At 43.1% G+C, this 23555-nt stretch overlaps 3 long non-coding RNA genes across 3 annotated transcripts; all 3 read right to left on the bottom strand.

Annotated features, from left to right (window-relative positions):
* Positions 1-1153: 1153 nt before the first annotated feature.
* On the bottom strand, positions 1154-2402 carry LOC147800768 (uncharacterized). The gene is made up of 3 exons (XR_015431207.1): positions 1804-2402; positions 1397-1694; positions 1154-1277 (listed from the first exon to the last, which is right to left on the bottom strand). It is a non-coding gene; the product is annotated as an uncharacterized LOC147800768 (long non-coding RNA).
* Positions 2403-4245: 1843 nt separating this feature from the next.
* LOC147800767 (uncharacterized) lies at positions 4246-8145 on the bottom strand. The gene is made up of 4 exons (XR_015431208.1): positions 7848-8145; positions 6518-7738; positions 4825-6408; positions 4246-4715 (listed from the first exon to the last, which is right to left on the bottom strand). It is a non-coding gene; the product is annotated as an uncharacterized LOC147800767 (long non-coding RNA).
* A 336-nt stretch (positions 8146-8481) lies between these two features.
* LOC147800766 (uncharacterized) lies at positions 8482-21528 on the bottom strand. The gene is made up of 9 exons (XR_015431206.1): positions 20910-21528; positions 19217-20800; positions 17524-19107; positions 15831-17414; positions 14138-15721; positions 12445-14028; positions 11115-12335; positions 9422-11005; positions 8482-9312 (listed from the first exon to the last, which is right to left on the bottom strand). It is a non-coding gene; the product is annotated as an uncharacterized LOC147800766 (long non-coding RNA).
* Positions 21529-23555: the final 2027 nt, after the last annotated feature.

Here is a 23555-nt window from a genome sequence, read left to right as displayed (position 1 = left end):
CACCTCCCCTAAATCCTCGGAGTAACTTTCCATTGCTCGAAACTTGACCCCAGTACCTCAAATCATCGCTTAAATCATCTAAGTAACACTCCACTTGAGTCCTGGAACCCACCTCCCCTAAATCCCTGCTTAAATCCTCGGAGTAACTTTCCATTGCTCAAAACTTGACCCCAGTACCTCAAATCACCGCTTAAATCATCTAAGTAACAATCCAATTGAGTCCTGGAACCCATCTCCCCCAAATCCCTGCTCAAGTCCTCGGAGTAACTTTCCATTGCTCGAAACTTGACCCCAGTACCTCAAATCATCGCTTAAATCATCTAAGTAACACTCCACTTGAGTCCTGGAACCCACCTCCCCTAAATCCCTGCTTAAATCCTCGGAGTAACTTTCCATTGCTCAAAACTTGACCCCAGTACCTCAAATCACCGCTTAAATCATCTAAGTAACAATCCAATTGAGTCCTGGAACCCATCTCCCCCAAATCCCTGCTCAAGTCCTCGGAGTAACTTTCCATTGCTCGAAACTTGACCCCAGTACCTCAAATCACCGCTTAAATCATCTAAGTAACAATCCAATTGAGTACTAGAACCCATCCCCTCTAAATCACTGCTTAAGTCCTCGGAGTAACTTTTTTTTGCTTCAAAACTTGACCCCAGTACCTCAATTCACTGCTTAAGTCCTCGGAGTAACTTTGTTTTGCTTCAAAACTTGAACCCAGTACCTCCAATTATCTATTTATAGCTGGGAATCGCTGATTTTTCATTGAAACGTGATTCCAATACATCAAATCGTGTCTAGAGGTCGTGGGAAGACTGATTTTTCACTCAAATTTGACCCTAGTACCTCCAAACACCGCTAAAATCATCGCAGAAAATCTGTTTTTCTCAATAACTTGGTCCCTGTTCCTCCGATCCTCAAAATTCTACTTGAATCTTCGGAATTAGGCTCCAATTGGGTACTACAACCAATATCTTCCAAAAAGATATTAAATCCGCCGAGTTAGCGATTTAGCTCATATCTTGAGCCCTGTACCTCCGATCACAGCTTAAATCATCGGAGTAACTATCCAATTGAGTACTGGACCCATCTCCTCTGATTCACTGCTTAAATCCTCGGAGTAACTTTCCATTGCTCAAAACTTGACCCCAGGTACCTCAAATCATCGCTTAAATCGTCTAAGTAACACTCCACTTGAGTCCTGGAACCCATCTCCCCTAAATCCCTGCATAAGTCCTCGGAGTAACTTTCCATTGCTCAAAACTTGACCCCAGTACCTCAAATCATCGCTTAAATCATCTAAGTAACACTCCACTTGAGTCCTGGAACCCACCTCCCCTAAATCCCTGCTTAATCCTCGGAGTAACTTTCCATTGCTCAAACTTGACCCCAGTACCTCAAATCATCGCTTAAATCGTCTAAGTAACACTCCACTTGAGTCCTGGAACCCACCTCCCCTAAATCCCTGCTTAAATCCTCGGAGTAACTTTCCATTGCTCAAAACTTGACCCCAGTACCTCAAATCATCGCTTAAATCGTCTAAGTAACACTCCACTTGAGTCCTGGAACCCACCTCCCCTAAATCCCTGCTTAAATCCTCGGAGTAACTTTCCATTGCTCAAAACTTGACCCTAGTACCTCAAATCACCGCTTAAATCATCTAAGTAACACTCCACTTGAGTCCTGGAACCCACCTCCCCTAAATCCTCGGAGTAACTTTCCATTGCTCGAAACTTGACCCCAGTACCTCAAATCATCGCTTAAATCATCTAAGTAACACTCCACTTGAGTCCTGGAACCCACCTCCCCTAAATCCCTGCTTAAATCCTCGGAGTAACTTTCCATTGCTCAAAACTTGACCCCAGTACCTCAAATCACCGCTTAAATCATCTAAGTAACAATCCAATTGAGTCCTGGAACCCATCTCCCCCAAATCCCTGCTCAAGTCCTCGGAGTAACTTTCCATTGCTCGAAACTTGACCCCAGTACCTCAAATCATCGCTTAAATCATCTAAGTAACACTCCACTTGAGTCCTGGAACCCACCTCCCCTAAATCCCTGCTTAAATCCTCGGAGTAACTTTCCATTGCTCAAAACTTGACCCCAGTACCTCAAATCACCGCTTAAATCATCTAAGTAACAATCCAATTGAGTCCTGGAACCCATCTCCCCCAAATCCCTGCTCAAGTCCTCGGAGTAACTTTCCATTGCTCGAAACTTGACCCCAGTACCTCAAATCACCGCTTAAATCATCTAAGTAACAATCCAATTGAGTACTAGAACCCATCCCTCTAAATCACTGCTTAAGTCCTCGGAGTAACTTTTTTTTGCTTCAAAACTTGACCCCAGTACCTCAATTCACTGCTTAAGTCCTCGGAGTAACTTTGTTTTGCTTCAAAACTTGAACCCAGTACCTCCAATTATCTATTTATAGCTGGGAATCGCTGATTTTTCATTGAAACGTGATTCAATACATCAAATCGTGTCTAGAGGTCGTGGGAAGACTGATTTTTCACTCAAATTTGACCCTAGTACCTCCAAACACCGCTAAAATCATCGCAGAAAATCTGTTTTTCTCAATAACTTGGTCCCTGTTCCTCCGATCCTCAAAATTCTACTTGAATCTTCGGAATTAGGCTCCAATTGGGTACTACAACCAATATCTTCCAAAAAGATATTAAATCCGCCGAGTTAGCGATTTTAGCTCATATCTTGAGCCCTGTACCTCCGATCACAGCTTAAATCATCGGAGTAACTATCCAATTGAGTACTGGACCCATCTCCTCTGATTCACTGCTTAAATCCTCGGAGTAACTTTCCATTGCTCAAAACTTGACCCCAGTACCTCAAATCATCGCTTAAATCGTCTAAGTAACACTCCACTTGAGTCCTGGAACCCATCTCCCCTAAATCCCTGCATAAGTCCTCGGAGTAACTTTCCATTGCTCAAAACTTGACCCCAGTACCTCAAATCATCGCTTAAATCATCTAAGTAACACTCCACTTGAGTCCTGGAACCCACCTCCCCTAAATCCCTGCTTAAATCCTCGGAGTAACTTTCCATTGCTCAAAACTTGACCCCAGTACCTCAAATCATCGCTTAAATCGTCTAAGTAACACTCCACTTGAGTCCTGGAACCCACCTCCCCTAAATCCCTGCTTAAATCCTCGGAGTAACTTTCCATTGCTCAAAACTTGACCCCAGTACCTCAAATCATCGCTTAAATCGTCTAAGTAACACTCCACTTGAGTCCTGGAACCCACCTCCCCTAAATCCCTGCTTAAATCCTCGGAGTAACTTTCCATTGCTCAAAACTTGACCCTAGTACCTCAAATCACCGCTTAAATCATCTAAGTAACACTCCACTTGAGTCCTGGAACCCACCTCCCCTAAATCCTCGGAGTAACTTTCCATTGCTCGAAACTTGACCCCAGTACCTCAAATCATCGCTTAAATCATCTAAGTAACACTCCACTTGAGTCCTGGAACCCACCTCCCCTAAATCCCTGCTTAAATCCTCGGAGTAACTTTCCATTGCTCAAAACTTGACCCCAGTACCTCAAATCACCGCTTAAATCATCTAAGTAACAATCCAATTGAGTCCTGGAACCCATCTCCCCCAAATCCCTGCTCAAGTCCTCGGAGTAACTTTTCCATTGCTCGAAACTTGACCCCAGTACCTCAAATCATCGCTTAAATCATCTAAGTAACACTCCACTTGAGTCCTGGAACCCACCTCCCCTAAATCCCTGCTTAAATCCTCGGAGTAACTTTCATTGCTCAAAACTTGACCCCAGTACCTCAAATCACCGCTTAAATCATCTAAGTAACAATCCAATTGAGTCCTGGAACCCATCTCCCCCAAATCCCTGCTCAAGTCCTCGGAGTAACTTTCCATTGCTCGAAACTTGACCCAGTACCTCAAATCACCGCTTAAATCATCTAAGTAACAATCCAATTGAGTACTAGAACCCATCCCCTCTAAATCACTGCTTAAGTCCTCGGAGTAACTTTTTTTTGCTTCAAAACTTGACCCCAGTACCTCAATTCACTGCTTAAGTCCTCGGAGTAACTTTGTTTTGCTTCAAAACTTGAACCCAGTACCTCCAATTATCTATTTATAGCTGGGAATCGCTGATTTTTCATTGAAACGTGATTCCAATACATCAAATCGTGTCTAGAGGTCGTGGGAAGACTGATTTTTCACTCAAATTTGACCCTAGTACCTCCAAACACCGCTAAAATCATCGCAGAAAATCTGTTTTTCTCAATAACTTGGTCCCTGTTCCTCCGATCCTCAAAATTCTACTTGAATCTTCGGAATTAGGCTCCAATTGGGTACTACAACCAATATCTTCCAAAAAGATATTAAATCCGCCGAGTTAGCGATTTTAGCTCATATCTTGAGCCCTGTACCTCCGATCACAGCTTAAATCATCGGAGTAACTATCCAATTGAGTACTGGACCCATCTCCTCTGATTCACTGCTTAAATCCTCGGAGTAACTTTCCATTGCTCAAAACTTGACCCCAGTACCTCAAATCATCGCTTAAATCGTCTAAGTAACACTCCACTTGAGTCCTGGAACCCACCTCCCCCTAAATCCCTGCTTAAATCCTCGGAGTAACTTTCCATTGCTCAAAACTTGACCCTAGTACCTCAAATCACCGCTTAAATCATCTAAGTAACACTCCACTTGAGTCCTGGAACCCACCTCCCCTAAATCCTCGGAGTAACTTTCCATTGCTCGAAACTTGACCCCAGTACCTCAAATCATCGCTTAAATCATCTAAGTAACACTCCACTTGAGTCCTGGAACCCACCTCCCCTAAATCCCTGCTTAAATCCTCGGAGTAACTTTCCATTGCTCAAAACTTGACCCCAGTACCTCAAATCACCGCTTAAATCATCTAAGTAACAATCCAATTGAGTCCTGGAACCCATCTCCCCCAAATCCCTGCTCAAGTCCTCGGAGTAACTTTCCATTGCTCGAAACTTGACCCCAGTACCTCAAATCATCGCTTAAATCATCTAAGTAACACTCCACTTGAGTCCTGGAACCCACCTCCCCTAAATCCCTGCTTAAATCCTCGGAGTAACTTTCCATTGCTCAAAACTTGACCCCAGTACCTCAAATCACCGCTTAAATCATCTAAGTAACAATCCAATTGAGTCCTGGAACCCATCTCCCCCAAATCCCTGCTCAAGTCCTCGGAGTAACTTTCCATTGCTCGAAACTTGACCCCAGTACCTCAAATCACCGCTTAAATCATCTAAGTAACAATCCAATTGAGTACTAGAACCCATCCCCTCTAAATCACTGCTTAAGTCCTCGGAGTAACTTTTTTTTGCTTCAAAACTTGACCCCAGTACCTCAATTCACTGCTTAAGTCCTCGGAGTAACTTTGTTTTGCTTCAAAACTTGAACCCAGTACCTCCAATTATCTATTTATAGCTGGGAATCGCTGATTTTTCATTGAAACGTGATTCCAATACATCAAATCGTGTCTAGAGGTCGTGGGAAGACTGATTTTTCACTCAAATTTGACCCTAGTACCTCCAAACACCGCTAAAATCATCGCAGAAAATCTGTTTTTCTCAATAACTTGGTCCCTGTTCCTCCGATCCTCAAAATTCTACTTGAATCTTCGGAATTAGGCTCCAATTGGGTACTACAACCAATATCTTCCAAAAAGATATTAAATCCGCCGAGTTAGCGATTTTAGCTCATATCTTGAGCCCTGTACCTCCGATCACAGCTTAAATCATCGGAGTAACTATCCAATTGAGTACTGGACCCATCTCCTCTGATTCACTGCTTAAATCCTCGGAGTAACTTTCCATTGCTCAAAACTTGACCCCAGTACCTCAAATCATCGCTTAAATCGTCTAAGTAACACTCCACTTGAGTCCTGGAACCCATCTCCCCTAAATCCCTGCATAAGTCCTCGGAGTAACTTTCCATTGCTCAAAACTTGACCCCAGTACCTCAAATCATCGCTTAAATCATCTAAGTAACACTCCACTTGAGTCCTGGAACCCACCTCCCCTAAATCCCTGCTTAAATCCTCGGAGTAACTTTCCATTGCTCAAAACTTGACCCCAGTACCTCAAATCATCGCTTAAATCGTCTAAGTAACACTCCACTTGAGTCCTGGAACCCACCTCCCCTAAATCCCTGCTTAAATCCTCGGAGTAACTTTCCATTGCTCAAAACTTGACCCCAGTACCTCAAATCATCGCTTAAATCGTCTAAGTAACACTCCACTTGAGTCCTGGAACCCACCTCCCCTAAATCCCTGCTTAAATCCTCGGAGTAACTTTCCATTGCTCAAAACTTGACCCTAGTACCTCAAATCACCGCTTAAATCATCTAAGTAACACTCCACTTGAGTCCTGGAACCCACCTCCCCTAAATCCTCGGAGTAACTTTCCATTGCTCGAAACTTGACCCCAGTACCTCAAATCATCGCTTAAATCATCTAAGTAACACTCCACTTGAGTCCTGGAACCCACCTCCCCTAAATCCCTGCTTAAATCCTCGGAGTAACTTTCCATTGCTCAAAACTTGACCCCAGTACCTCAAATCACCGCTTAAATCATCTAAGTAACAATCCAATTGAGTCCTGGAACCCATCTCCCCCAAATCCCTGCTCAAGTCCTCGGAGTAACTTTCCATTGCTCGAAACTTGACCCCAGTACCTCAAATCATCGCTTAAATCATCTAAGTAACACTCCACTTGAGTCCTGGAACCCACCTCCCCTAAATCCCTGCTTAAATCCTCGGAGTAACTTTCCATTGCTCAAAACTTGACCCCAGTACCTCAAATCACCGCTTAAATCATCTAAGTAACAATCCAATTGAGTCCTGGAACCCATCTCCCCCAAATCCCTGCTCAAGTCCTCGGAGTAACTTTCCATTGCTCGAAACTTGACCCCAGTACCTCAAATCACCGCTTAAATCATCTAAGTAACAATCCAATTGAGTACTAGAACCCATCCCCTCTAAATCACTGCTTAAGTCCTCGGAGTAACTTTTTTTTGCTTCAAAACTTGACCCCAGTACCTCAATTCACTGCTTAAGTCCTCGGAGTAACTTTGTTTTGCTTCAAAACTTGAACCCAGTACCTCCAATTATCTATTTATAGCTGGGAATCGCTGATTTTTCATTGAAACGTGATTCCAATACATCAAATCGTGTCTAGAGGTCGTGGGAAGACTGATTTTTCACTCAAATTTGACCCTAGTACCTCCAAACACCGCTAAAATCATCGCAGAAAATCTGTTTTTCTCAATAACTTGGTCCCTGTTCCTCCGATCCTCAAAATTCTACTTGAATCTTCGGAATTAGGCTCCAATTGGGTACTACAACCAATATCTTCCAAAAAGATATTAAATCCGCCGAGTTAGCGATTTTAGCTCATATCTTGAGCCCTGTACCTCCGATCACAGCTTAAATCATCGGAGTAACTATCCAATTGAGTACTGGACCCATCTCCTCTGATTCACTGCTTAAATCCTCGGAGTAACTTTCCATTGCTCAAAACTTGACCCCAGTACCTCAAATCATCGCTTAAATCGTCTAAGTAACACTCCACTTGAGTCCTGGAACCCACCTCCCCTAAATCCCTGCTTAAATCCTCGGAGTAACTTTCCATTGCTCAAAACTTGACCCTAGTACCTCAAATCACCGCTTAAATCATCTAAGTAACACTCCACTTGAGTCCTGGAACCCACCTCCCCTAAATCCTCGGAGTAACTTTCCATTGCTCGAAACTTGACCCCAGTACCTCAAATCATCGCTTAAATCATCTAAGTAACACTCCACTTGAGTCCTGGAACCCACCTCCCCTAAATCCCTGCTTAAATCCTCGGAGTAACTTTCCATTGCTCAAAACTTGACCCCAGTACCTCAAATCACCGCTTAAATCATCTAAGTAACAATCCAATTGAGTCCTGGAACCCATCTCCCCCAAATCCCTGCTCAAGTCCTCGGAGTAACTTTCCATTGCTCGAAACTTGACCCCAGTACCTCAAATCATCGCTTAAATCATCTAAGTAACACTCCACTTGAGTCCTGGAACCCACCTCCCCTAAATCCCTGCTTAAATCCTCGGAGTAACTTTCCATTGCTCAAAACTTGACCCCAGTACCTCAAATCACCGCTTAAATCATCTAAGTAACAATCCAATTGAGTCCTGGAACCCCCATCCCCTCTAAATCACTGCTTAAGTCCTCGGAGTAACTTTTTTTTGCTTCAAAACTTGACCCCAGTACCTCAATTCACTGCTTAAGTCCTCGGAGTAACTTTGTTTTGCTTCAAAACTTGAACCCAGTACCTCCAATTATCTATTTATAGCTGGGAATCGCTGATTTTTCATTGAAACGTGATTCCAATACATCAAATCGTGTCTAGAGGTCGTGGGAAGACTGATTTTTCACTCAAATTTGACCCTAGTACCTCCAAACACCGCTAAAATCATCGCAGAAAATCTGTTTTTCTCAATAACTTGGTCCCTGTTCCTCCGATCCTCAAAATTCTACTTGAATCTTCGGAATTAGGCTCCAATTGGGTACTACAACCAATATCTTCCAAAAAGATATTAAATCCGCCGAGTTAGCGATTTTAGCTCATATCTTGAGCCCTGTACCTCCGATCACAGCTTAAATCATCGGAGTAACTATCCAATTGAGTACTGGACCCATCTCCTCTGATTCACTGCTTAAATCCTCGGAGTAACTTTCCATTGCTCAAAACTTGACCCCAGTACCTCAAATCATCGCTTAAATCGTCTAAGTAACACTCCACTTGAGTCCTGGAACCCATCTCCCCTAAATCCCTGCATAAGTCCTCGGAGTAACTTTCCATTGCTCAAAACTTGACCCCAGTACCTCAAATCATCGCTTAAATCATCTAAGTAACACTCCACTTGAGTCCTGGAACCCACCTCCCCTAAATCCCTGCTTAAATCCTCGGAGTAACTTTCCATTGCTCAAAACTTGACCCCAGTACCTCAAATCATCGCTTAAATCGTCTAAGTAACACTCCACTTGAGTCCTGGAACCCACCTCCCCTAAATCCCTGCTTAAATCCTCGGAGTAACTTTCCATTGCTCAAAACTTGACCCCAGTACCTCAAATCATCGCTTAAATCGTCTAAGTAACACTCCACTTGAGTCCTGGAACCCACCTCCCCTAAATCCCTGCTTAAATCCTCGGAGTAACTTTCCATTGCTCAAAACTTGACCCTAGTACCTCAAATCACCGCTTAAATCATCTAAGTAACACTCCACTTGAGTCCTGGAACCCACCTCCCCTAAATCCTCGGAGTAACTTTCCATTGCTCGAAACTTGACCCCAGTACCTCAAATCATCGCTTAAATCATCTAAGTAACACTCCACTTGAGTCCTGGAACCCACCTCCCCTAAATCCCTGCTTAAATCCTCGGAGTAACTTTCCATTGCTCAAAACTTGACCCCAGTACCTCAAATCACCGCTTAAATCATCTAAGTAACAATCCAATTGAGTCCTGGAACCCATCTCCCCCAAATCCCTGCTCAAGTCCTCGGAGTAACTTTCCATTGCTCGAAACTTGACCCCAGTACCTCAAATCATCGCTTAAATCATCTAAGTAACACTCCACTTGAGTCCTGGAACCCACCTCCCCTAAATCCCTGCTTAAATCCTCGGAGTAACTTTCCATTGCTCAAAACTTGACCCCAGTACCTCAAATCACCGCTTAAATCATCTAAGTAACAATCCAATTGAGTCCTGGAACCCATCTCCCCCAAATCCCTGCTCAAGTCCTCGGAGTAACTTTCCATTGCTCGAAACTTGACCCCAGTACCTCAAATCACCGCTTAAATCATCTAAGTAACAATCCAATTGAGTACTAGAACCCATCCCCTCTAAATCACTGCTTAAGTCCTCGGAGTAACTTTTTTTTGCTTCAAAACTTGACCCCAGTACCTCAATTCACTGCTTAAGTCCTCGGAGTAACTTTGTTTTGCTTCAAAACTTGAACCCAGTACCTCCAATTATCTATTTATAGCTGGGAATCGCTGATTTTTCATTGAAACGTGATTCCAATACATCAAATCGTGTCTAGAGGTCGTGGGAAGACTGATTTTTCACTCAAATTTGACCCTAGTACCTCCAAACACCGCTAAAATCATCGCAGAAAATCTGTTTTTCTCAATAACTTGGTCCCTGTTCCTCCGATCCTCAAAATTCTACTTGAATCTTCGGAATTAGGCTCCAATTGGGTACTACAACCAATATCTTCCAAAAAGATATTAAATCCGCCGAGTTAGCGATTTTAGCTCATATCTTGAGCCCTGTACCTCCGATCACAGCTTAAATCATCGGAGTAACTATCCAATTGAGTACTGGACCCATCTCCTCTGATTCACTGCTTAAATCCTCGGAGTAACTTTCCATTGCTCAAAACTTGACCCCAGTACCTCAAATCATCGCTTAAATCGTCTAAGTAACACTCCACTTGAGTCCTGGAACCCATCTCCCCTAAATCCCTGCATAAGTCCTCGGAGTAACTTTCCATTGCTCAAAACTTGACCCCAGTACCTCAAATCATCGCTTAAATCATCTAAGTAACACTCCACTTGAGTCCTGGAACCCACCTCCCCTAAATCCCTGCTTAAATCCTCGGAGTAACTTTCCATTGCTCAAAACTTGACCCCAGTACCTCAAATCATCGCTTAAATCGTCTAAGTAACACTCCACTTGAGTCCTGGAACCCACCTCCCCTAAATCCCTGCTTAAATCCTCGGAGTAACTTTCCATTGCTCAAAACTTGACCCCAGTACCTCAAATCATCGCTTAAATCGTCTAAGTAACACTCCACTTGAGTCCTGGAACCCACCTCCCCTAAATCCCTGCTTAAATCCTCGGAGTAACTTTCCATTGCTCAAAACTTGACCCTAGTACCTCAAATCACCGCTTAAATCATCTAAGTAACACTCCACTTGAGTCCTGGAACCCACCTCCCCTAAATCCTCGGAGTAACTTTCCATTGCTCGAAACTTGACCCCAGTACCTCAAATCATCGCTTAAATCATCTAAGTAACACTCCACTTGAGTCCTGGAACCCACCTCCCCTAAATCCCTGCTTAAATCCTCGGAGTAACTTTCCATTGCTCAAAACTTGACCCCAGTACCTCAAATCACCGCTTAAATCATCTAAGTAACAATCCAATTGAGTCCTGGAACCCATCTCCCCCAAATCCCTGCTCAAGTCCTCGGAGTAACTTTCCATTGCTCGAAACTTGACCCCAGTACCTCAAATCATCGCTTAAATCATCTAAGTAACACTCCACTTGAGTCCTGGAACCCACCTCCCCTAAATCCCTGCTTAAATCCTCGGAGTAACTTTCCATTGCTCAAAACTTGACCCCAGTACCTCAAATCACCGCTTAAATCATCTAAGTAACAATCCAATTGAGTCCTGGAACCCATCTCCCCCAAATCCCTGCTCAAGTCCTCGGAGTAACTTTCCATTGCTCGAAACTTGACCCCAGTACCTCAAATCACCGCTTAAATCATCTAAGTAACAATCCAATTGAGTACTAGAACCCATCCCCTCTAAATCACTGCTTAAGTCCTCGGAGTAACTTTTTTTTGCTTCAAAACTTGACCCCAGTACCTCAATTCACTGCTTAAGTCCTCGGAGTAACTTTGTTTTGCTTCAAAACTTGAACCCAGTACCTCCAATTATCTATTTATAGCTGGGAATCGCTGATTTTTCATTGAAACGTGATTCCAATACATCAAATCGTGTCTAGAGGTCGTGGGAAGACTGATTTTTCACTCAAATTTGACCCTAGTACCTCCAAACACCGCTAAAATCATCGCAGAAAATCTGTTTTTCTCAATAACTTGGTCCCTGTTCCTCCGATCCTCAAAATTCTACTTGAATCTTCGGAATTAGGCTCCAATTGGGTACTACAACCAATATCTTCCAAAAAGATATTAAATCCGCCGAGTTAGCGATTTTAGCTCATATCTTGAGCCCTGTACCTCCGATCACAGCTTAAATCATCGGAGTAACTATCCAATTGAGTACTGGACCCATCTCCTCTGATTCACTGCTTAAATCCTCGGAGTAACTTTCCATTGCTCAAAACTTGACCCCAGTACCTCAAATCATCGCTTAAATCGTCTAAGTAACACTCCACTTGAGTCCTGGAACCCACCTCCCCTAAATCCCTGCTTAAATCCTCGGAGTAACTTTCCATTGCTCAAAACTTGACCCTAGTACCTCAAATCACCGCTTAAATCATCTAAGTAACACTCCACTTGAGTCCTGGAACCCACCTCCCCTAAATCCTCGGAGTAACTTTCCATTGCTCGAAACTTGACCCCAGTACCTCAAATCATCGCTTAAATCATCTAAGTAACACTCCACTTGAGTCCTGGAACCCACCTCCCCTAAATCCCTGCTTAAATCCTCGGAGTAACTTTCCATTGCTCAAAACTTGACCCCAGTACCTCAAATCACCGCTTAAATCATCTAAGTAACAATCCAATTGAGTCCTGGAACCCATCTCCCCCAAATCCCTGCTCAAGTCCTCGGAGTAACTTTCCATTGCTCGAAACTTGACCCCAGTACCTCAAATCATCGCTTAAATCATCTAAGTAACACTCCACTTGAGTCCTGGAACCCACCTCCCCTAAATCCCTGCTTAAATCCTCGGAGTAACTTTCCATTGCTCAAAACTTGACCCCAGTACCTCAAATCACCGCTTAAATCATCTAAGTAACAATCCAATTGAGTCCTGGAACCCATCTCCCCCAAATCCCTGCTCAAGTCCTCGGAGTAACTTTCCATTGCTCGAAACTTGACCCCAGTACCTCAAATCACCGCTTAAATCATCTAAGTAACAATCCAATTGAGTACTAGAACCCATCCCCTCTAAATCACTGCTTAAGTCCTCGGAGTAACTTTTTTTTGCTTCAAAACTTGACCCCAGTACCTCAATTCACTGCTTAAGTCCTCGGAGTAACTTTGTTTTGCTTCAAAACTTGAACCCAGTACCTCCAATTATCTATTTATAGCTGGGAATCGCTGATTTTTCATTGAAACGTGATTCCAATACATCAAATCGTGTCTAGAGGTCGTGGGAAGACTGATTTTTCACTCAAATTTGACCCTAGTACCTCCAAACACCGCTAAAATCATCGCAGAAAATCTGTTTTTCTCAATAACTTGGTCCCTGTTCCTCCGATCCTCAAAATTCTACTTGAATCTTCGGAATTAGGCTCCAATTGGGTACTACAACCAATATCTTCCAAAAAGATATTAAATCCGCCGAGTTAGCGATTTTAGCTCATATCTTGAGCCCTGTACCTCCGATCACAGCTTAAATCATCGGAGTAACTATCCAATTGAGTACTGGACCCATCTCCTCTGATTCACTGCTTAAATCCTCGGAGTAACTTTCCATTGCTCAAAACTTGACCCCAGTACCTCAAATCATCGCTTAAATCGTCTAAGTAACACTCCACTTGAGTCCTGGAACCCATCTCCCCTAAATCCCTGCATAAGTCCTCGGAGTAACTTTCCATTGCTCAAAACTTGACCCCAGTACCTCAAATCATCGCTTAAATCATCTAAGTAACACTCCACTTGAGTCCTGGAACCCACCTCCCCTAAATCCCTGCTTAAATCCTCGGAGTAACTTTCCATTGCTCAAAACTTGACCCCAGTACCTCAAATCATCGCTTAAATCGTCTAAGTAACACTCCACTTGAGTCCTGGAACCCACCTCCCCTAAATCCCTGCTTAAATCCTCGGAGTAACTTTCCATTGCTCAAAACTTGACCCCAGTACCTCAAATCATCGCTTAAATCGTCTAAGTAACACTCCACTTGAGTCCTGGAACCCACCTCCCCTAAATCCCTGCTTAAATCCTCGGAGTAACTTTCCATTGCTCAAAACTTGACCCTAGTACCTCAAATCACCGCTTAAATCATCTAAGTAACACTCCACTTGAGTCCTGGAACCCACCTCCCCTAAATCCTCGGAGTAACTTTCCATTGCTCGAAACTTGACCCCAGTACCTCAAATCATCGCTTAAATCATCTAAGTAACACTCCACTTGAGTCCTGGAACCCACCTCCCCTAAATCCCTGCTTAAATCCTCGGAGTAACTTTCCATTGCTCAAAACTTGACCCCAGTACCTCAAATCACCGCTTAAATCATCTAAGTAACAATCCAATTGAGTCCTGGAACCCATCTCCCCCAAATCCCTGCTCAAGTCCTCGGAGTAACTTTCCATTGCTCGAAACTTGACCCCAGTACCTCAAATCATCGCTTAAATCATCTAAGTAACACTCCACTTGAGTCCTGGAACCCACCTCCCCTAAATCCCTGCTTAAATCCTCGGAGTAACTTTCCATTGCTCAAAACTTGACCCCAGTACCTCAAATCACCGCTTAAATCATCTAAGTAACAATCCAATTGAGTCCTGGAACCCATCTCCCCCAAATCCCTGCTCAAGTCCTCGGAGTAACTTTCCATTGCTCGAAACTTGACCCCAGTACCTCAAATCACCGCTTAAATCATCTAAGTAACAATCCAATTGAGTACTAGAACCCATCCCCTCTAAATCACTGCTTAAGTCCTCGGAGTAACTTTTTTTTGCTTCAAAACTTGACCCCAGTACCTCAATTCACTGCTTAAGTCCTCGGAGTAACTTTGTTTTGCTTCAAAACTTGAACCCAGTACCTCCAATTATCTATTTATAGCTGGGAATCGCTGATTTTTCATTGAAACGTGATTCCAATACATCAAATCGTGTCTAGAGGTCGTGGGAAGACTGATTTTTCACTCAAATTTGACCCTAGTACCTCCAAACACCGCTAAAATCATCGCAGAAAATCTGTTTTTCTCAATAACTTGGTCCCTGTTCCTCCGATCCTCAAAATTCTACTTGAATCTTCGGAATTAGGCTCCAATTGGGTACTACAACCAATATCTTCCAAAAAGATATTAAATCCGCCGAGTTAGCGATTTTAGCTCATATCTTGAGCCCTGTACCTCCGATCACAGCTTAAATCATCGGAGTAACTATCCAATTGAGTACTGGACCCATCTCCTCTGATTCACTGCTTAAATCCTCGGAGTAACTTTCCATTGCTCAAAACTTGACCCCAGTACCTCAAATCATCGCTTAAATCGTCTAAGTAACACTCCACTTGAGTCCTGGAACCCATCTCCCCTAAATCCCTGCATAAGTCCTCGGAGTAACTTTCCATTGCTCAAAACTTGACCCCAGTACCTCAAATCATCGCTTAAATCATCTAAGTAACACTCCACTTGAGTCCTGGAACCCACCTCCCCTAAATCCCTGCTTAAATCCTCGGAGTAACTTTCCATTGCTCAAAACTTGACCCCAGTACCTCAAATCATCGCTTAAATCGTCTAAGTAACACTCCACTTGAGTCCTGGAACCCACCTCCCCTAAATCCCTGCTTAAATCCTCGGAGTAACTTTCCATTGCTCAAAACTTGACCCCAGTACCTCAAATCATCGCTTAAATCGTCTAAGTAACACTCCACTTGAGTCCTGGAACCCACCTCCCCTAAATCCCTGCTTAAATCCTCGGAGTAACTTTCCATTGCTCAAAACTTGACCCTAGTACCTCAAATCACCGCTTAAATCATCTAAGTAACACTCCACTTGAGTCCTGGAACCCACCTCCCCTAAATCCTCGGAGTAACTTTCCATTGCTCGAAACTTGACCCCAGTACCTCAAATCATCGCTTAAATCATCTAAGTAACACTCCACTTGAGTCCTGGAACCCACCTCCCCTAAATCCCTGCTTAAATCCTCGGAGTAACTTTCCATTGCTCAAAACTTGACCCCAGTACCTCAAATCACCGCTTAAATCATCTAAGTAACAATCCAATTGAGTCCTGGAACCCATCTCCCCCAAATCCCTGCTCAAGTCCTCGGAGTAACTTTCCATTGCTCGAAACTTGACCCCAGTACCTCAAATCATCGCTTAAATCATCTAAGTAACACTCCACTTGAGTCCTGGAACCCACCTCCCCTAAATCCCTGCTTAAATCCTCGGAGTAACTTTCCATTGCTCAAAACTTGACCCCAGTACCTCAAATCACCGCTTAAATCATCTAAGTAACAATCCAATTGAGTCCTGGAACCCATCTCCCCCAAATCCCTGCTCAAGTCCTCGGAGTAACTTTCCATTGCTCGAAACTTGACCCCAGTACCTCAAATCACCGCTTAAATCATCTAAGTAACAATCCAATTGAGTACTAGAACCCATCCCCTCTAAATCACTGCTTAAGTCCTCGGAGTAACTTTTTTTTGCTTCAAAACTTGACCCCAGTACCTCAATTCACTGCTTAAGTCCTCGGAGTAACTTTGTTTTGCTTCAAAACTTGAACCCAGTACCTCCAATTATCTATTTATAGCTGGGAATCGCTGATTTTTCATTGAAACGTGATTCCAATACATCAAATCGTGTCTAGAGGTCGTGGGAAGACTGATTTTTCACTCAAATTTGACCCTAGTACCTCCAAACACCGCTAAAATCATCGCAGAAAATCTGTTTTTCTCAATAACTTGGTCCCTGTTCCTCCGATCCTCAAAATTCTACTTGAATCTTCGGAATTAGGCTCCAATTGGGTACTACAACCAATATCTTCCAAAAAGATATTAAATCCGCCGAGTTAGCGATTTTAGCTCATATCTTGAGCCCTGTACCTCCGATCACAGCTTAAATCATCGGAGTAACTATCCAATTGAGTACTGGACCCATCTCCTCTGATTCACTGCTTAAATCCTCGGAGTAACTTTCCATTGCTCAAAACTTGACCCCAGTACCTCAAATCATCGCTTAAATCGTCTAAGTAACACTCCACTTGAGTCCTGGAACCCATCTCCCCTAAATCCCTGCATAAGTCCTCGGAGTAACTTTCCATTGCTCAAAACTTGACCCCAGTACCTCAAATCATCGCTTAAATCATCTAAGTAACACTCCACTTGAGTCCTGGAACCCACCTCCCCTAAATCCCTGCTTAAATCCTCGGAGTAACTTTCCATTGCTCAAAACTTGACCCCAGTACCTCAAATCATCGCTTAAATCGTCTAAGTAACACTCCACTTGAGTCCTGGAACCCACCTCCCCTAAATCCCTGCTTAAATCCTCGGAGTAACTTTCCATTGCTCAAAACTTGACCCCAGTACCTCAAATCATCGCTTAAATCGTCTAAGTAACACTCCACTTGAGTCCTGGAACCCACCTCCCCTAAATCCCTGCTTAAATCCTCGGAGTAACTTTCCATTGCTCAAAACTTGACCCTAGTACCTCAAATCACCGCTTAAATCATCTAAGTAACACTCCACTTGAGTCCTGGAACCCACCTCCCCTAAATCCTCGGAGTAACTTTCCATTGCTCGAAACTTGACCCCAGTACCTCAAATCATCGCTTAAATCATCTAAGTAACACTCCACTTGAGTCCTGGAACCCACCTCCCCTAAATCCCTGCTTAAATCCTCGGAGTAACTTTCCATTGCTCAAAACTTGACCCCAGTACCTCAAATCACCGCTTAAATCATCTAAGTAACAATCCAATTGAGTCCTGGAACCCATCTCCCCCAAATCCCTGCTCAAGTCCTCGGAGTAACTTTCCATTGCTCGAAACTTGACCCCAGTACCTCAAATCATCGCTTAAATCATCTAAGTAACACTCCACTTGAGTCCTGGAACCCACCTCCCCTAAATCCCTGCTTAAATCCTCGGAGTAACTTTCCATTGCTCAAAACTTGACCCCAGTACCTCAAATCACCGCTTAAATCATCTAAGTAACAATCCAATTGAGTCCTGGAACCCATCTCCCCCAAATCCCTGCTCAAGTCCTCGGAGTAACTTTCCATTGCTCGAAACTTGACCCCAGTACCTCAAATCACCGCTTAAATCATCTAAGTAACAATCCAATTGAGTACTAGAACCCATCCCCTCTAAATCACTGCTTAAGTCCTCGGAGTAACTTTTTTTTGCTTCAAAACTTGACCCCAGTACCTCAATTCACTGCTTAAGTCCTCGGAGTAACTTTGTTTTGCTTCAAAACTTGAACCCAGTACCTCCAATTATCTATTTATAGCTGGGAATCGCTGATTTTTCATTGAAACGTGATTCCAATACATCAAATCGTGTCTAGAGGTCGTGGGAAGACTGATTTTTCACTCAAATTTGACCCTAGTACCTCCAAACACCGCTAAAATCATCGCAGAAAATCTGTTTTTCTCAATAACTTGGTCCCTGTTCCTCCGATCCTCAAAATTCTACTTGAATCTTCGGAATTAGGCTCCAATTGGGTACTACAACCAATATCTTCCAAAAAGATATTAAATCCGCCGAGTTAGCGATTTTAGCTCATATCTTGAGCCCTGTACCTCCGATCACAGCTTAAATCATCGGAGTAACTATCCAATTGAGTACTGGACCCATCTCCTCTGATTCACTGCTTAAATCCTCGGAGTAACTTTCCATTGCTCAAAACTTGACCCCAGTACCTCAAATCATCGCTTAAATCGTCTAAGTAACACTCCACTTGAGTCCTGGAACCCATCTCCCCTAAATCCCTGCATAAGTCCTCGGAGTAACTTTCCATTGCTCAAAACTTGACCCCAGTACCTCAAATCATCGCTTAAATCATCTAAGTAACACTCCACTTGAGTCCTGGAACCCACCTCCCCTAAATCCCTGCTTAAATCCTCGGAGTAACTTTCCATTGCTCAAAACTTGACCCCAGTACCTCAAATCATCGCTTAAATCGTCTAAGTAACACTCCACTTGAGTCCTGGAACCCACCTCCCCTAAATCCCTGCTTAAATCCTCGGAGTAACTTTCCATTGCTCAAAACTTGACCCCAGTACCTCAAATCATCGCTTAAATCGTCTAAGTAACACTCCACTTGAGTCCTGGAACCCACCTCCCCTAAATCCCTGCTTAAATCCTCGGAGTAACTTTCCATTGCTCAAAACTTGACCCTAGTACCTCAAATCACCGCTTAAATCATCTAAGTAACACTCCACTTGAGTCCTGGAACCCACCTCCCCTAAATCCTCGGAGTAACTTTCCATTGCTCGAAACTTGACCCCAGTACCTCAAATCATCGCTTAAATCATCTAAGTAACACTCCACTTGAGTCCTGGAACCCACCTCCCCTAAATCCCTGCTTAAATCCTCGGAGTAACTTTCCATTGCTCAAAACTTGACCCCAGTACCTCAAATCACCGCTTAAATCATCTAAGTAACAATCCAATTGAGTCCTGGAACCCATCTCCCCCAAATCCCTGCTCAAGTCCTCGGAGTAACTTTCCATTGCTCGAAACTTGACCCCAGTACCTCAAATCATCGCTTAAATCATCTAAGTAACACTCCACTTGAGTCCTGGAACCCACCTCCCCTAAATCCCTGCTTAAATCCTCGGAGTAACTTTCCATTGCTCAAAACTTGACCCCAGTACCTCAAATCACCGCTTAAATCATCTAAGTAACAATCCAATTGAGTCCTGGAACCCATCTCCCCCAAATCCCTGCTCAAGTCCTCGGAGTAACTTTCCATTGCTCGAAACTTGACCCCAGTACCTCAAATCACCGCTTAAATCATCTAAGTAACAATCCAATTGAGTACTAGAACCCATCCCCTCTAAATCACTGCTTAAGTCCTCGGAGTAACTTTTTTTTGCTTCAAAACTTGACCCCAGTACCTCAATTCACTGCTTAAGTCCTCGGAGTAACTTTGTTTTGCTTCAAAACTTGAACCCAGTACCTCCAATTATCTATTTATAGCTGGGAATCGCTGATTTTTCATTGAAACGTGATTCCAATACATCAAATCGTGTCTAGAGGTCGTGGGAAGACTGATTTTTCACTCAAATTTGACCCTAGTACCTCCAAACACCGCTAAAATCATCGCAGAAAATCTGTTTTTCTCAATAACTTGGTCCCTGTTCCTCCGATCCTCAAAATTCTACTTGAATCTTCGGAATTAGGCTCCAATTGGGTACTACAACCAATATCTTCCAAAAAGATATTAAATCCGCCGAGTTAGCGATTTTAGCTCATATCTTGAGCCCTGTACCTCCGATCACAGCTTAAATCATCGGAGTAACTATCCAATTGAGTACTGGACCCATCTCCTCTGATTCACTGCTTAAATCCTCGGAGTAACTTTCCATTGCTCAAAACTTGACCCCAGTACCTCAAATCATCGCTTAAATCGTCTAAGTAACACTCCACTTGAGTCCTGGAACCCATCTCCCCTAAATCCCTGCATAAGTCCTCGGAGTAACTTTCCATTGCTCAAAACTTGACCCCAGTACCTCAAATCATCGCTTAAATCATCTAAGTAACACTCCACTTGAGTCCTGGAACCCACCTCCCCTAAATCCCTGCTTAAATCCTCGGAGTAACTTTCCATTGCTCAAAACTTGACCCCAGTACCTCAAATCATCGCTTAAATCGTCTAAGTAACACTCCACTTGAGTCCTGGAACCCACCTCCCCTAAATCCCTGCTTAAATCCTCGGAGTAACTTTCCATTGCTCAAAACTTGACCCCAGTACCTCAAATCATCGCTTAAATCGTCTAAGTAACACTCCACTTGAGTCCTGGAACCCACCTCCCCTAAATCCCTGCTTAAATCCTCGGAGTAACTTTCCATTGCTCAAAACTTGACCCTAGTACCTCAAATCACCGCTTAAATCATCTAAGTAACACTCCACTTGAGTCCTGGAACCCACCTCCCCTAAATCCTCGGAGTAACTTTCCATTGCTCGAAACTTGACCCCAGTACCTCAAATCATCGCTTAAATCATCTAAGTAACACTCCACTTGAGTCCTGGAACCCACCTCCCCTAAATCCCTGCTTAAATCCTCGGAGTAACTTTCCATTGCTCAAAACTTGACCCCAGTACCTCAAATCACCGCTTAAATCATCTAAGTAACAATCCAATTGAGTCCTGGAACCCATCTCCCCCAAATCCCTGCTCAAGTCCTCGGAGTAACTTTCCATTGCTCGAAACTTGACCCCAGTACCTCAAATCATCGCTTAAATCATCTAAGTAACACTCCACTTGAGTCCTGGAACCCACCTCCCCTAAATCCCTGCTTAAATCCTCGGAGTAACTTTCCATTGCTCAAAACTTGACCCCAGTACCTCAAATCACCGCTTAAATCATCTAAGTAACAATCCAATTGAGTCCTGGAACCCATCTCCCCCAAATCCCTGCTCAAGTCCTCGGAGTAACTTTCCATTGCTCGAAACTTGACCCCAGTACCTCAAATCACCGCTTAAATCATCTAAGTAACAATCCAATTGAGTACTAGAACCCATCCCCTCTAAATCACTGCTTAAGTCCTCGGAGTAACTTTTTTTTGCTTCAAAACTTGACCCCAGTACCTCAATTCACTGCTTAAGTCCTCGGAGTAACTTTGTTTTGCTTCAAAACTTGAACCCAGTACCTCCAATTATCTATTTATAGCTGGGAATCGCTGATTTTTCATTGAAACGTGATTCCAATACATCAAATCGTGTCTAGAGGTCGTGGGAAGACTGATTTTTCACTCAAATTTGACCCTAGTACCTCCAAACACCGCTAAAATCATCGCAGAAAATCTGTTTTTCTCAATAACTTGGTCCCTGTTCCTCCGATCCTCAAAATTCTACTTGAATCTTCGGAATTAGGCTCCAATTGGGTACTACAACCAATATCTTCCAAAAAGATATTAAATCCGCCGAGTTAGCGATTTTAGCTCATATCTTGAGCCCAGTTCCTCTGATTTTTCATCGAAACTTGATGGCTGTTGTTGTTACTTAACGTCGCACTAGAGCTGCACAATGGGCTATTGGCGACGGTCTGGGAAACATCCCGGAGGACGATCCGAAGACATGCCTTCACAATTTTGATCCTCTGCGGAAGGGATGGCACCCCCGCTTCAGTAGCCCGACGACCTGCGCGCGAAGTCGAGCACTTTACGGTAGCACAGTTTAACGAGGACAAATACCGCACACCCTCGGTCCCTACGCAGACTGATCCAAGTGGTCACCCACCCGCACACTGACCGTAGTCAGTGATGCTTGACTTCGGTGATCTGCTGGGAACCGTGTCTTAACGATCAGTCCACTGCGGGACCGAAACTTGATGGTACGTCATATAGATCCATGGTTGATTTTAGACATGCTACTTGTCTGTCAGCTTGCCCTTATATCAATCGTGGATGTACAATATTTGCTTGAGATGTCGCAATTGCGGGAGTCGCTAACGCGCGTGACAGGGAGCTGTGCTCCATCTCTGCTGTCCAGGCGGCCGCTGTAAGCGGCCGCCTGGACGCAGCACCCCCTGCTTAAGCGACCGTTCATGTGCGCGTTTGCGTATACCAGAATTCCCTGTTAACCGAGCCCCTTTATTTACCATGTCAACATCGGGCTATTGGAGCGGGGAAATTTTTCCCTCCAAAAATTGTGATGGCATGTCACCGCGAAAAGACGATGGGCCAACTGAGTATCACAAAGACTTCTGCTTCTACGAGGGCAAGTTTATGATACCCAGTTTTATAGTGCCCTTTTTCAAATAAAAAAATCAACTTACCGTCCTTCATCCACTCCGTATTACGCATGCTGAATTTAGTCCGTCTGAAAGTCACCTACAGTAAAAAACCTATTATATTTATGCAATTAGGGACTTTTCCCTAAGACACAATCTCACACCTTTAAATGTAACAAATCTATTCTTGTTTTTGAACAACCTGTAATGTTCGATATTTTTCATTATACAATTTCTATCAACATTGGTGCTCAACAAGTAATCATATTGCTTCAACTAAAATATCTTAACTTTATTCAGTTTCAGAGTCCCCTCTTACAAAACTTTCATCAATTTCCTCTCTATATAGTCAAAATATAAATCATCTAACAATCTTTTTTCCATCGATGACTTCTAGATCATGAGATGTTCGAGATCATTTGATCTTGCAGGTATTTTTATAGATGATTGATAAACGTTTGGCAAATATTCAAGTTTCATCAAAATTGTTTCATCAGAATTTTATACAATATTTGCACCACGTTCAAATTATTAAGAAACGTATCTTATATGCGTTATCAAAATAAACTACTTAAGTAAAGGAGCCACCTGTTGCATAAGTATAGGGAATACAATGATCTAACATGTTTTAGATCCTATATATTCATTTATGGAAATGACGATTACTTACAATTATCAGAATTACCACAATTTTTTAATTGGAACAAACGTTAGGGGTATAAAGTTTTTTAAAAAAAGGACACCCAAATGCACATAACAGTTTAACTAATTGTCCTTAAACTAATGTGTTTTAAATTTGTTAATTTAGACATAAAATTTTATTATTTTAGATTTAACATTGATGTTCTGGTATTTTTTTTTTCTCTTCTCGTTTCCGTTTCTTTTTAGATTCTTTTTTCTCCTTAGATTTTTCTAAATAACAATTTTATATATTTTCTAGATTTATATGCCG

The sequence above is a fragment of the Parasteatoda tepidariorum genome, unplaced genomic scaffold, assembly GCF_982258835.1.
Source record: "Parasteatoda tepidariorum strain Cologne lab strain unplaced genomic scaffold, Ptep-v5.0 scaffold_214, whole genome shotgun sequence".
NCBI lineage: Eukaryota > Metazoa > Arthropoda > Arachnida > Araneae > Theridiidae > Parasteatoda > Parasteatoda tepidariorum.
The sequence above is the reverse complement of the archived record's forward strand: the minus strand, read 5'-3'. Positions and strand labels throughout refer to the sequence as shown.